This window comes from Pinus tabuliformis, chromosome 6, assembly GCF_031772625.1.
Source record: "Pinus tabuliformis cultivar Carrire ecotype Pingquan chromosome 6, CPIR1, whole genome shotgun sequence".
Classification (NCBI taxonomy): domain Eukaryota; kingdom Viridiplantae; phylum Streptophyta; class Pinopsida; order Pinales; family Pinaceae; genus Pinus; species Pinus tabuliformis.
In genome coordinates this window covers 1,269,742,340-1,269,753,223 of record NC_142292.1, presented here as the reverse complement: position 1 = coordinate 1,269,753,223, position 10,884 = coordinate 1,269,742,340, and the positions used below count along the sequence as shown (strand labels likewise).

The following is a 10,884-nucleotide window of genomic DNA, read 5'->3' as shown; positions in this document are numbered from 1 at the left end:
AAAATTGAACTTCGAGCTCTAGCTAAAAACCTTCCCCTAGAATCTCTAGCTCTATGTATGTCATTTTTTTTATTATTTTTCTTCAAGTCAAGTTAATAGTTCTTTTTCTGATCTTCCAGGTCACTCTAGGTGCAAGAAGAGAGCATACTCAAGAAACTACTAAATCAATAACTTTCTCTTTTCTGATCCTCCAGATCACTTTGAAGTGCAAGAGGAGAGCATACTTTGATAGGTTATCAACTTCTTTCCTTGAAATTTTATGTTTTTTTTTTTTTTTTAAGAATATGGCTACTTAATTTCACTTCCCCGGCAACGGCGCCAAATGTTTAGTCAATTTAGTTTTTGTCTAAATTGCTATCATAAATTGTCAACCAGGGGCTCGTAAGCTGATGAAGTGAAGGTGTACTATATGTACTTAAGCAACCTCTTAGATCTTTTTGTCGTTTGGGGGTGTTGTTTGTGGTCAATCTATCTTCCTAAGATGGAATGGAGGTTTTATAAACAGATGAGTGATAGTGTGTATAAGGTGATTTCTAAATGAGTGAGTGTGTGTTGCTGGTGGTTTCTAACTACCTTCTAAGCTTTGCAAAAAGAAAAGAGATTGAAAGAAATAACTTGAAATGAACTAAAAGCAAAGAACCACTTTCTAATGGCACTAGTCACTACTCATGCTGCTGCAAATAAAAAGGTAATAAAAACCACTTTAAAGACCAATGATAATGTTCATCTCTTCCTAACACTCTGCTTCCAACATATAGTACTATGTAAAACACGATTAAGAAGTAGTTAGAGATAAGTCTAAAAAGTGATAAAGCTCTAAATGACAAATTATAACACCACTGTGCCTTTCTCCAGCATTCTGCTTCCAACATACATTGTTATGTGTAACAAGTGAAGAAAGAGTTAGTGATATAAGCCAAAACTACTCAAAGCAAGCTGTAATTTATTAGTATTCTGATCTCTTAAAGATGAACAACTTATGATAAGGAGACCATCAATATGTTAGCATACAGCTTGAGAAACTAAACTAGAAATTAAGCTAGAAAAACAGAGTAAATGCAGCAACTATGAATATGACAACTGAAAATACCATCAGAGATAAAGCAAATACAACAAAGACACACAATCCCGGGCTAATACCTGCAGAAAACAATCCTGATCAGTCAAAGTAAATGCTGGAAATGAAATGACAGCGAAAGTAAATCAAAACTGTACATGTTTTAAAGAAAAGGAAAATTGTTGAATTCGAAAGAAGGAAATGGCAAGAACATGAAGATAAAGTTACTGTACAAAGGCTGTTATGAATGGGGGCCCTCCATCCACAAAACCCAAGGAAAGATCAGCTACTTGAAGTCAAAACAGCACAGTCTTCTATTAACTCATATGCAGAAATTACAGTAAAAAGTGCTGAAACAGCAGCTTCAAAACAGAGTTTCTGGATACGCTAAAATTGCAGTAATTACATAAACAAAATAATTAAAGACTAATCCTTAAGCGTACGCAGACGCTGGATTTATAGGCGTATGAACAACTGCCTACTGTGTAAAACATGAAACGAGAAATTAACTAACAGTCATGCTGATTAAATGGTTCAGCAACACGTAAACAGGTCCGTGTGTGTTCTGGAGGGTACGGTCGTCATGGAGGTTGAATCCAAGGTTGGATCCTGTCTCCCATAACCTGTGTAGCGTGGAGGAATCGCCATCTGGAGTGACGTGACCTTTCAGCTTACGCAGCACCGTTTGAGTTGGCTCTGTTGACCGAAGTTTGATCCACGTTGACCGGAGGTGTACGTGGCGTTGCTGACTGAACCAATAGCATAGGAACCTTTAACACCTTCATTCCCACGTGCCCATGTGATTCGTTTTGCAAAATGACACGTGGAACATAGAGATCAATGAAAAGGCTGCGGAATGACCAGATAGCTGCAGAATTGTTGAATGGCTGCGGAATTGCCAGACAGCTGCGGAATCTCTGTGCATATGTCAAAAATCTAGACAAATAGTCAAACATTAGCAAAGTTAACCAATCATGCTTAAAGACATCAAATGTAATGATCTGGGTAGGTTTATGAGGAAAATAGGGCAAAAGAGAGGGATAAATGAGGAAAAGCTGTAGGTAATGATGGATAATTAGGTGCAAGTTAGAGGCTCTACAGTTGGATAATAGAAATGGCGCACAACAATGCTTCCACATCTTAATCCTTTCTTGATAGTGCATCTGCCACCACATTTTGCTTCCCTTTTTTGTAGATGATTTCAAAGTCATAACCCAACATCTTTGTGACCCACTTTTGTTGCTCTTCGGAGGATAAACTGTTCTAAAAAGTATTTAAGGCTATCATGATCCGTTTTTACCTTGAAGTGTCTTCCCATTAGGTAGGGTCGTCATTTCTTAAGTGCATGTAGTATTTCCAACATTTCCTTCTCATAAATGGCTTTGTGTAAAAACTTTCCCTTGATTGGACGACTTTCAAAAGAAATGGGTCTTTCATCTTGCATTAAAACAACACCAATTCCATTTCCTGAAGCATCACATTCCACAATAAAGGTTTTTGTGAAGTCCAGTGTAGCTAAGACCAGTGCTTGGCACATTGCCTCTTTAAGATGTTCGAAGGCCTTTGTTGCTTCTAGAGTCCATGAAAATGCATCTTTCTTCAATAATGTTGTTAAAGGTGCTGCTATTCTCCCATAATTTTTAACAAACTTGCGATAATACCTTGTCAACCTGAGAAATCCTCGCAGATGCTTTATGGATGTGGGGATTTTCCATTCCTTAATGGCTTTAATTTTTCTAGGGTCTACCTTAACTCCTTCATGAGATACAATATGACCTAGATATTCCACCTCTTGTACTCCAAAGAAACATTTGGATCTTTTTGCATATAATTGTTTCTCCTCCAATAGTTGTAGCACCCTGTCAACATGTTCAACATGATCCTTCCAAGACTTCTTGTAGACTAATATATCATCAAAAAATACTAACACAAATTTTCTAAGGAAGGGTTTGAAAATGGAATTCATCAAACCTTGAAATGTAGAAGGTGCATTGGTAAGGCCAAAAGGCATGACCAAAAATTCATAATGACCCTCATGAGTTCTAAATGCTGTTTTCGGAATGTCTTCAGTCTTCATTCTGATTTGATGATATCCTGAACGAAGATCTAACTTGGTGAAGTAAATTGATCCATGCAATTCATCCAGTAATTCATCAATGATAGGAATGGGAAACTTATCTTTAATAGTGAGCTTGTTGAGCTCCCTATAATCCGACACATGCGCCATGATCCATCCTTCTTGTGCACCAATACTACTGGAGCAAAGAAAGAACTTTGACTAGGTTGAATTATACCAGCCTCTAGCATTTCTGCAACCAGATGTTCAATTTCACTCTGTTGGGCATAGGGATATCTATACGGCTTAATGTTTGGAGGAACACTTCCTGGTATCAGATGAATAGCATGATCATGATCACAAATAGGTGGGAGACCTTTGGGAGTCTCAAATACCTTGGAATGATTGTCCAAGACTTTTTGGAGATTTGGAGAAATAGATGATTTCGATGTGGAAACATCTAGCTAACATAATTGTGCAATTACACCTCTTTGTTCATTTTTTAGAAGCTTTGTCATACCGTTAGAGCTGATTATCTTTCCCAGCTTCCCTGCAATACCCCTTAATTCAACTTCCTTTCCTTCCGCAGAAAATTTCATGAAAAGTTCTTGAAACTAAAAGCTATTGTACCCAAGGATTGTAGCCATTGGACTCCTAGTACAAGATCAGCACCTCCCATTGGAATGGAAAACATTGGGCTAGTCAATACATATTCTCCCATGGATAGCTTGATATTATGGCACTTTCCAGAGCAATTTATTGTTCCTCCATTTGCAACCATCACTTGACACTCTGGTGTTGGATATAGGAAGCAATTCAATCCTTTTGCTACCTTACAATGAATAAAATTGTGGGTACTTCCTGAATCAATCAACACTATTACCTTTTTCTTCTTGATTTGTCCTTCTATCTTGATGGTTTGAGGAGTGGTAATTCTTGCCAATGCATTACAAGATATGGTCGGATTCATTTCTTCTTTATCTAGGCTTTGTTCCTGGAGTATATCCTCTTCTTTTGACCTTTCTTGCTCCTTTTCTTCTTCCTCTTCACTATCTATGTAGAATAATTTCTTCTCAACACACTTATGACCTTTAGTGTATTTGCTGTCACAACTGTAAAAAATCCCTTTTGCTCTTTTTTCTTCCAATTGTTGTGGTGTCAACCTTATAGGTTGTGGAAGACTAGGGGCAACAACACTTCCATCTTTATAGTTGTGAGTGGTATGCTTGCTAGTTGCCATAATTTTGCTTTCCATTTTTCTTGCTAATCTGAATGCCTTCTCTAATGAATCAGGTTCCCAAAGGCGAACATCATGTTGGATATTATCCTTTAAAGTCCCTATGAACACATCAATCCTATGCTCATTTGGAATATTTTTTACCCTTATGTTCAATTTTTTGAACTCTTCAATGTGCTCCATTATTGAACCCTTTTATTTGAGACTTATCAATTAGCTAAAAAAAGTGTTGCTTTTTGTATCCTCATAATGTGCTGTCAATTCTTCCGTAAAAGTTTCCCAAGTGATAATTTGTTTACGACAGCAAAGCCATCGATACCATACAAACTGATTTGGTTCCAAATATAAAGTTGCAATACGTACCTTTTGTGTGTTTTGCACATTATTGAGATCGAAAAATTGCTCCATCTGTAATATCCATGTTGCGAGATCCTTGCCATCAAACTTCCTCATATCGATTTTTGGAATATGGTGGGTCTTCGATCCAACATTAGAGTCTATGAAATCATGATTAACATTTCTTTTGTTCGCATCATGAGTTTCCTTTACTACCCTTTCACCATTTGTAAGTATTTCTTGTAGAAAATTTGTTAAATCTGTCTTCAAATCTGCCATGTCTGTCTTCAAATTTACCATGTCTCTCTTCAAATCTGTCTTCAAATCTATCTTCAAATCGTCCATCTTAGCTTACATGCCCTTTATCTTAGATTCCATGCCATTTATCTTAGCTTCTGTTAGCTTTTGTGAGAGTGACATTTGTTGCACTTGGTCTTGTAATTTTGATATATCATGTAGCATTTCTTCCTCTTCTTCATGAGTCATGCTAGAGCTTTCAGGTTGCTACTAGGTGTTGCAATTTCTTTCCTTGGGGCATCATTTACCGATAATAATGCTCTACTATGCCCTTTGAATTCCTTCAAAATAATTTTTCAAACCAAGCGTAAGCAAAAATTTAAAAAAATCTACACACCTTTTTTTCACTTTGTAGGAGATCGATATTGCCTCTGATGTATCTCTATAATTTCGGATCATCCAGTTCTGAAATTGCGACCTGCAATAGCCCTCTGTGTCCACTTTCCAATTCCACCAATCTGATCCAAATTGGATTCTCCAAGGAAGAGTTATGTCAAATCTCCCACAGTGACCTGATTATAGACTAGTTCAGTAGAGAGAACTTGTACGACGTGCCATGTGTCCCTGTTTCGAACTTTGGCTCTGAAAAATATATACAAGAAACTACAGTCCGTCCTATTTCTGTACCTTCTTACGAAATTTCAATCTGATGCTCAGAGAGAAAGTTATGACGATTTTCCCCAGGTCACCTGTTTTGAATGTAATTCAGGAGTCTACAAAAAGACCAACTTCCTCAGATCATATCTCCGCAAATATAGCGTAAAAAGCTCTGAAATTCAGACCCAAGGTTCAGTGCGATTTCGTCTCAAATGGGTTTTTTTTCTCTTCTGAAACATCGCAGAAAAAAATTTATAGCGAAAATGCCACAATGACCTATTTGGAGCAGTGAAACCCTAAAATCCAAAGCTCTGATACCAAATGTTATGAAACCAGCTCACAAAAAGATAGAAAAGATAGATCAACGCCTTAAAATTCAGCCTCTTCGAGGGGGCAACCTCCTTTACATTACACAAATAAATTATTCTTTGATGATTCAAATGACAAAACCTCCTTTCTATATATAGGAGTCTAAGGAGTCACAATATAACCCAGCCGACCTAACAATAATAATATAAAGGCACAAAAATAACAATAGAGGGATTCTATGGGGCACAATAATAACAATATGGGGACAATAAGGGCACAACAATATTAATAAGGGATATAACTACAATAGTAATGGGGTAATCACTAGTATTATAGGGACCTAACATGCCATATTTCAACACATTGTAAATAGAATATCTATCTGAAAGCTGAAAAATACATTGCAGTTTGATTCTAGCTTTGGGTAGTTTGAGAAATGTTTTCTTCTTTGTGTTTTCATTCTTTCATTTAATGTATTTCCTCTATCAGCATGGGTATAATGAAGTTGATGGATTATGTTATCAGCGGATTTACTAATGGTGTTTTCTCAGCAAAGAGTACCTACAAATATTATTTAAAGAGGCCTTAAACGGTGCTCCACCACGCTGTAAATTCATCCACACTTTATCACCCTTCCATGCTTCTTTATACAATAATTGTATTCAAATTCTTAATTGCCTCCGTATAAACTTTGTCATCCTTCTTTTCCTCAAATCATTGCTTTAATCTAAGATCTTGCAACCCTCTGAGTTTCTCTGGTCATTCTGTTTTGGAAAGCCAATGTTTCAGAATTAGAATTTTGGTTGCAAGTGCTCATGGCCTGTCCTTCGGCCACTGATTTTAATAATTTTCATCAATCTTAAGATGTCTCGAGCACTAGTTCCCCCATAACTAGGAACTATCTCTGAGAGTTACAACACCACCCATCCATCAAGGCGCATCCCTCTACTCATCCCATGGCAAAACCACCCATCCATCAAGGCGCATCCCTCTACTCATCCCATGGCAACATTGGAAAGCCTTGAGCGCACCATACTTGGCCCACAAATACAGCCGCAACATATATTCCAACCGTCAAAAGTGTGCCCATTTAGGTAGCCAGCAAGAGACGTAGTAAAACAGGATCCTATCCAAAACAAGAAATGAAAAAATAATAATAATAATAATAATAATAATCTTGCTATACCCTCAGGGGGATAGGTGGACCTTATTCTACTAGAAGAGTAGCTTACGCTACAACTGCTAAAGACACCAAACATCTCATTTTTCTACCTATAATTTGCCATGGTCTGCTCTAGAAGGAAATATGAAGACTTGTTCTAAAGACCATTGTTCTCTTTGTGCCATTTTCTCATAATTTAAAAGTTCCCACTCCTGTAATGGCGTTTCATAGAAATCCTTTAACAAAATTTACCAATAAATTAATTTAGATGAAATTCAAATTATTATTAAAAATATGTTCATAATGAAGTAATAGGAGTGAGAGGGGTTATTTTCAACTCCGATTGAAAATTGAAATTGAATATAGTTAGGGTTAGGAAAATGGACAAATAATGACACAAAGATATATGAATTATGGAAGGATTCCCTTTTGGTAAGAAAACAAACATCATAATTTTGGCGGTATTGATAGATTCGTAGTCTTGGAATTTTCTCTACTATATTGAATATATGATTTCAAATAAGTTTCAATATAAATTATAAAATTTAAAAAACTCTTTCACTAAATCATATATAATACATATACAATTAAAAAAAATAATAATAATTATTATTATTATTATAATTTAAAAAGATAATAATAATATAAATTTAAAAATCATACATTTTTACATCATAGTTCATATATAAAAAGTCAATAACCCCAAAATAATATTTTCTTTATAAAAAATTAATAGCCATGAAATAATCACAAGAACCATATAGAACCAATATCACTTTTTCATTATCAATATCTATCCAACGAAGTTTAATTCAATATCTCTCTTGTACCCATTTCATATTTTTTCAATTTCTAATAATGGATCAAGCCATGTGGAAATAATTTATGAATATTGAAAAAATATTTTATCATGGTTTAAAAGAACAAGATCCGCAATCGGCGGTAGGCAACAGCGACCTATAATTTTTAGATATAAAAACCATTGAAACTCAACTTTGAGAGATGCAAGTTGATTTAGGATTCATTTAATTTTTAAATTTCAAATCTCAATGTTGGATTCACACCCCGACCCTCGATTTCTACAGCGAACCAAAGGCCCATTGAACTCGAGTTTTTCGATTATTCGATTAGGAATATGCGCTCCGCGGAATAGTTGCAATTCATGTAACTCCACCGCCAAAATCATTTCGATTACCATTCCCTCTTCGTGGAGACATCCCGCTCTTTTCATGGTTCTCGTAATGCCTACCACGTTTCTTCGTGCATGTCCTACACCCTTGTCATCCACTGCATCTCGTTAGACACGTCAATAGCCTCCTTCGTCGCCTTGAATTGTGATTGACTCTCGATATTTTCAGTTTTTGTTTGCAATCTGGGAGCAGCAGGGTTTAAACTGTGTACGGAGGCCGCCTATGCATGTGTATCTTTATTTATGTCATCGGATCTTTCAATTCTGTCACTGATTTTAGCATCGTATTTTACTCTTCTATAATCCTGATCTTTATTGTTTGTCGGTCTTGTTTCTTCTGATTTTTGATAAATAGTGTCAAATTAACGGAGTTCTTGATAAAAAAAAAATATATTACCGCCCTTATATTCCCATGATTTTACAGACTATGGTATATTGTTCTAGGTTCAACACTGACTGAAATCCCTTATATTCCCATGATTTTACAGACTATGGTATATTGTTCTAGGTTCAACACTGACTGAAATCCTAGGTAGAGGTTCTGTGTGTGCATTGTGTCTGAAATTTGAGCCTCGGAGATCGTGACTATAGGTGTTTCTCTTGGCCTGTTACATGATGCATGTCTTTCGTTTGTCATGGGGTTTTTGGGTTTTTTGGACCTGAAGGAAATGAGCAGAGAAATTCAATCTGTGGCAGTTACTGGGAGGCAGAGGGCTTGCAAAGGGTGAGGAAGGATTAAGAGAGGAGCTAAAGAGGCAAATCCCATCTGGTGGGCAGTCCCCAAGTTTAGCTGGACAGGAGAAAAATGGAGAAAAAATGGAACCCAACAATCCCGCAGGTACTATTTCTACTAATTGGATTGGTGATGATAAGACCTTTGAAAAAGAATTACAGGGCATGACTGGTGGATTCCCTGGAGGTGAGAAGGGCTTAATCAAATTCGTTAGAGATAACCCCCCTCTCGCTAAGGATGGTGCTGCAGCTGAAATTTCTTCTGAATTGGGAAAGTTATCAAAGCCCAGGGCAGCACCGCAGCCTCCCCTACAGCCTGGCATGATTGTGCTTGTGAAGAATCCCGAGAATGCATACCACATGTTAAGCGGGACTGTGCAGAAGGTCGCTGATGGGAATGTTGGGGTGCTATTTGAGGGTGGGAATCTGAGTAAGCTGGTGACTTTCAAGCTTGAGGACTTGGAACGGGGCAAGGGACCCGCCACGTCCAATCCTAAGTCTGTGATCCTGGAAACCATGGACATGCCATGAGTTTTATCAATTCTTTCTCTCTGTAATTATCCTTTTAGCAGCATTTAAATTGTTTTCATTGTTAAAAAAATACTGTAATGGAATTTGATTGTTTCTGTTTTGTCTTGGCTTATTGGTTTTAGTTTTGTTTATGCTATAGGATTATATTTTGTTTCTTCATTTTGTAGCGCGCACTCACCTTCAAGCAATTCATCCATCACCTTCAAATGCCCACCACCAGCAGCAAGATGTAGAGGAGTGGCCCCAAGAGATTTTGGGCCAAATGCAGGTACATTCACATGTGCACCCATATTGAGAAGCCGTCTCACCTACACCATATAAATAACAGAAGAAAGACTGTCAATTTTCTTTGTTGCAGACCCAATTTGTCAAGCAAGAAAGCACTTTTTTCCGATATTTTTGCATATGCAAAAGAATGGTGATATCAACCGAGAACAGTGGTAAGTAACAGACGATTTCATTAATTTCACAATTTATATCCAATTAGAAAAGACTCTTCTTTTGCATGGATAGGTAATATGATTCTATCAACCAAAAACAGTGATCAGTACACTTAATTTAGAAATAACATAGACGATTTCATTAATTTCGCAATTTATATCCAATTAGAAAAGACTCTTCTTTTGCATAGGTAATATGATTCTATCAACGAAAAACAGTGATCAGTACTGACAGACAAGGTGAACACATTTGAAATTAGGATAAACATATGAAATTTCATTACTTGCGCAATAATTAGATGAAAAGCAAAAATAGAAAAAATAAGGCCACGTAGATATTTCATCTGCCATATTCATAAAAATCATGGCAGAGATTAAATATATGTGTCTGCTGCCTTGTTTCTGCAGGATTTCTCAACAGATTTTAACCTACGCTAGCAACCCCCTGTGATTTTGTTGTCTGTTTTCCCAGGCAGGTGAAAATGGGTGCATTCGCCCTTCTATCAAGCTGGATTGATGCTGCCACTAATCCTACATACAGAAAGAAGCATAAACAATTTCAAGTATTTCATATTGGCCCTTCTATCAAGCTGGAGTGATGCAGCCACTAATCCTACATACAGAAAGAAGCATAAACAATTTCAGGATTTCATATTCAACAATAGAATTTTTTGTTTGTGACTTCAGCGTAAACAATTTCAGGTATTTCATATTCAACAATAGAATTTTTTGTTTGTGACTTCAGCATGGGAATACAGAGGGTTGTGCTTCTTACCTCAAAGATCATTTCAATAAAATGAATTTTCATGCCGGCAGCCTGAACAAACCTGAACAAACAAACTCCAGCAGAAGCTAACCTGCAATGGAATGAAGAGCGGAAGAACAAGTCTTCAATGCAATGAAGAGACAAACCTGAACAAACAAACTCCAGCAGAAGCTAA

The 10,884-nt window shown here is 36.7% G+C and overlaps 1 pseudogene; it reads left to right on the top strand.

The window, feature by feature from the left end:
• Nucleotides 1-8,437: 8,437 nt before the first annotated feature.
• On the top strand, nt 8,438-9,549 carry LOC149263280 (NAD(P)H-quinone oxidoreductase subunit S, chloroplastic pseudogene; annotated as a pseudogene).
• The last annotated feature ends 1,335 nt before the right edge of the window (nt 9,550-10,884 follow it).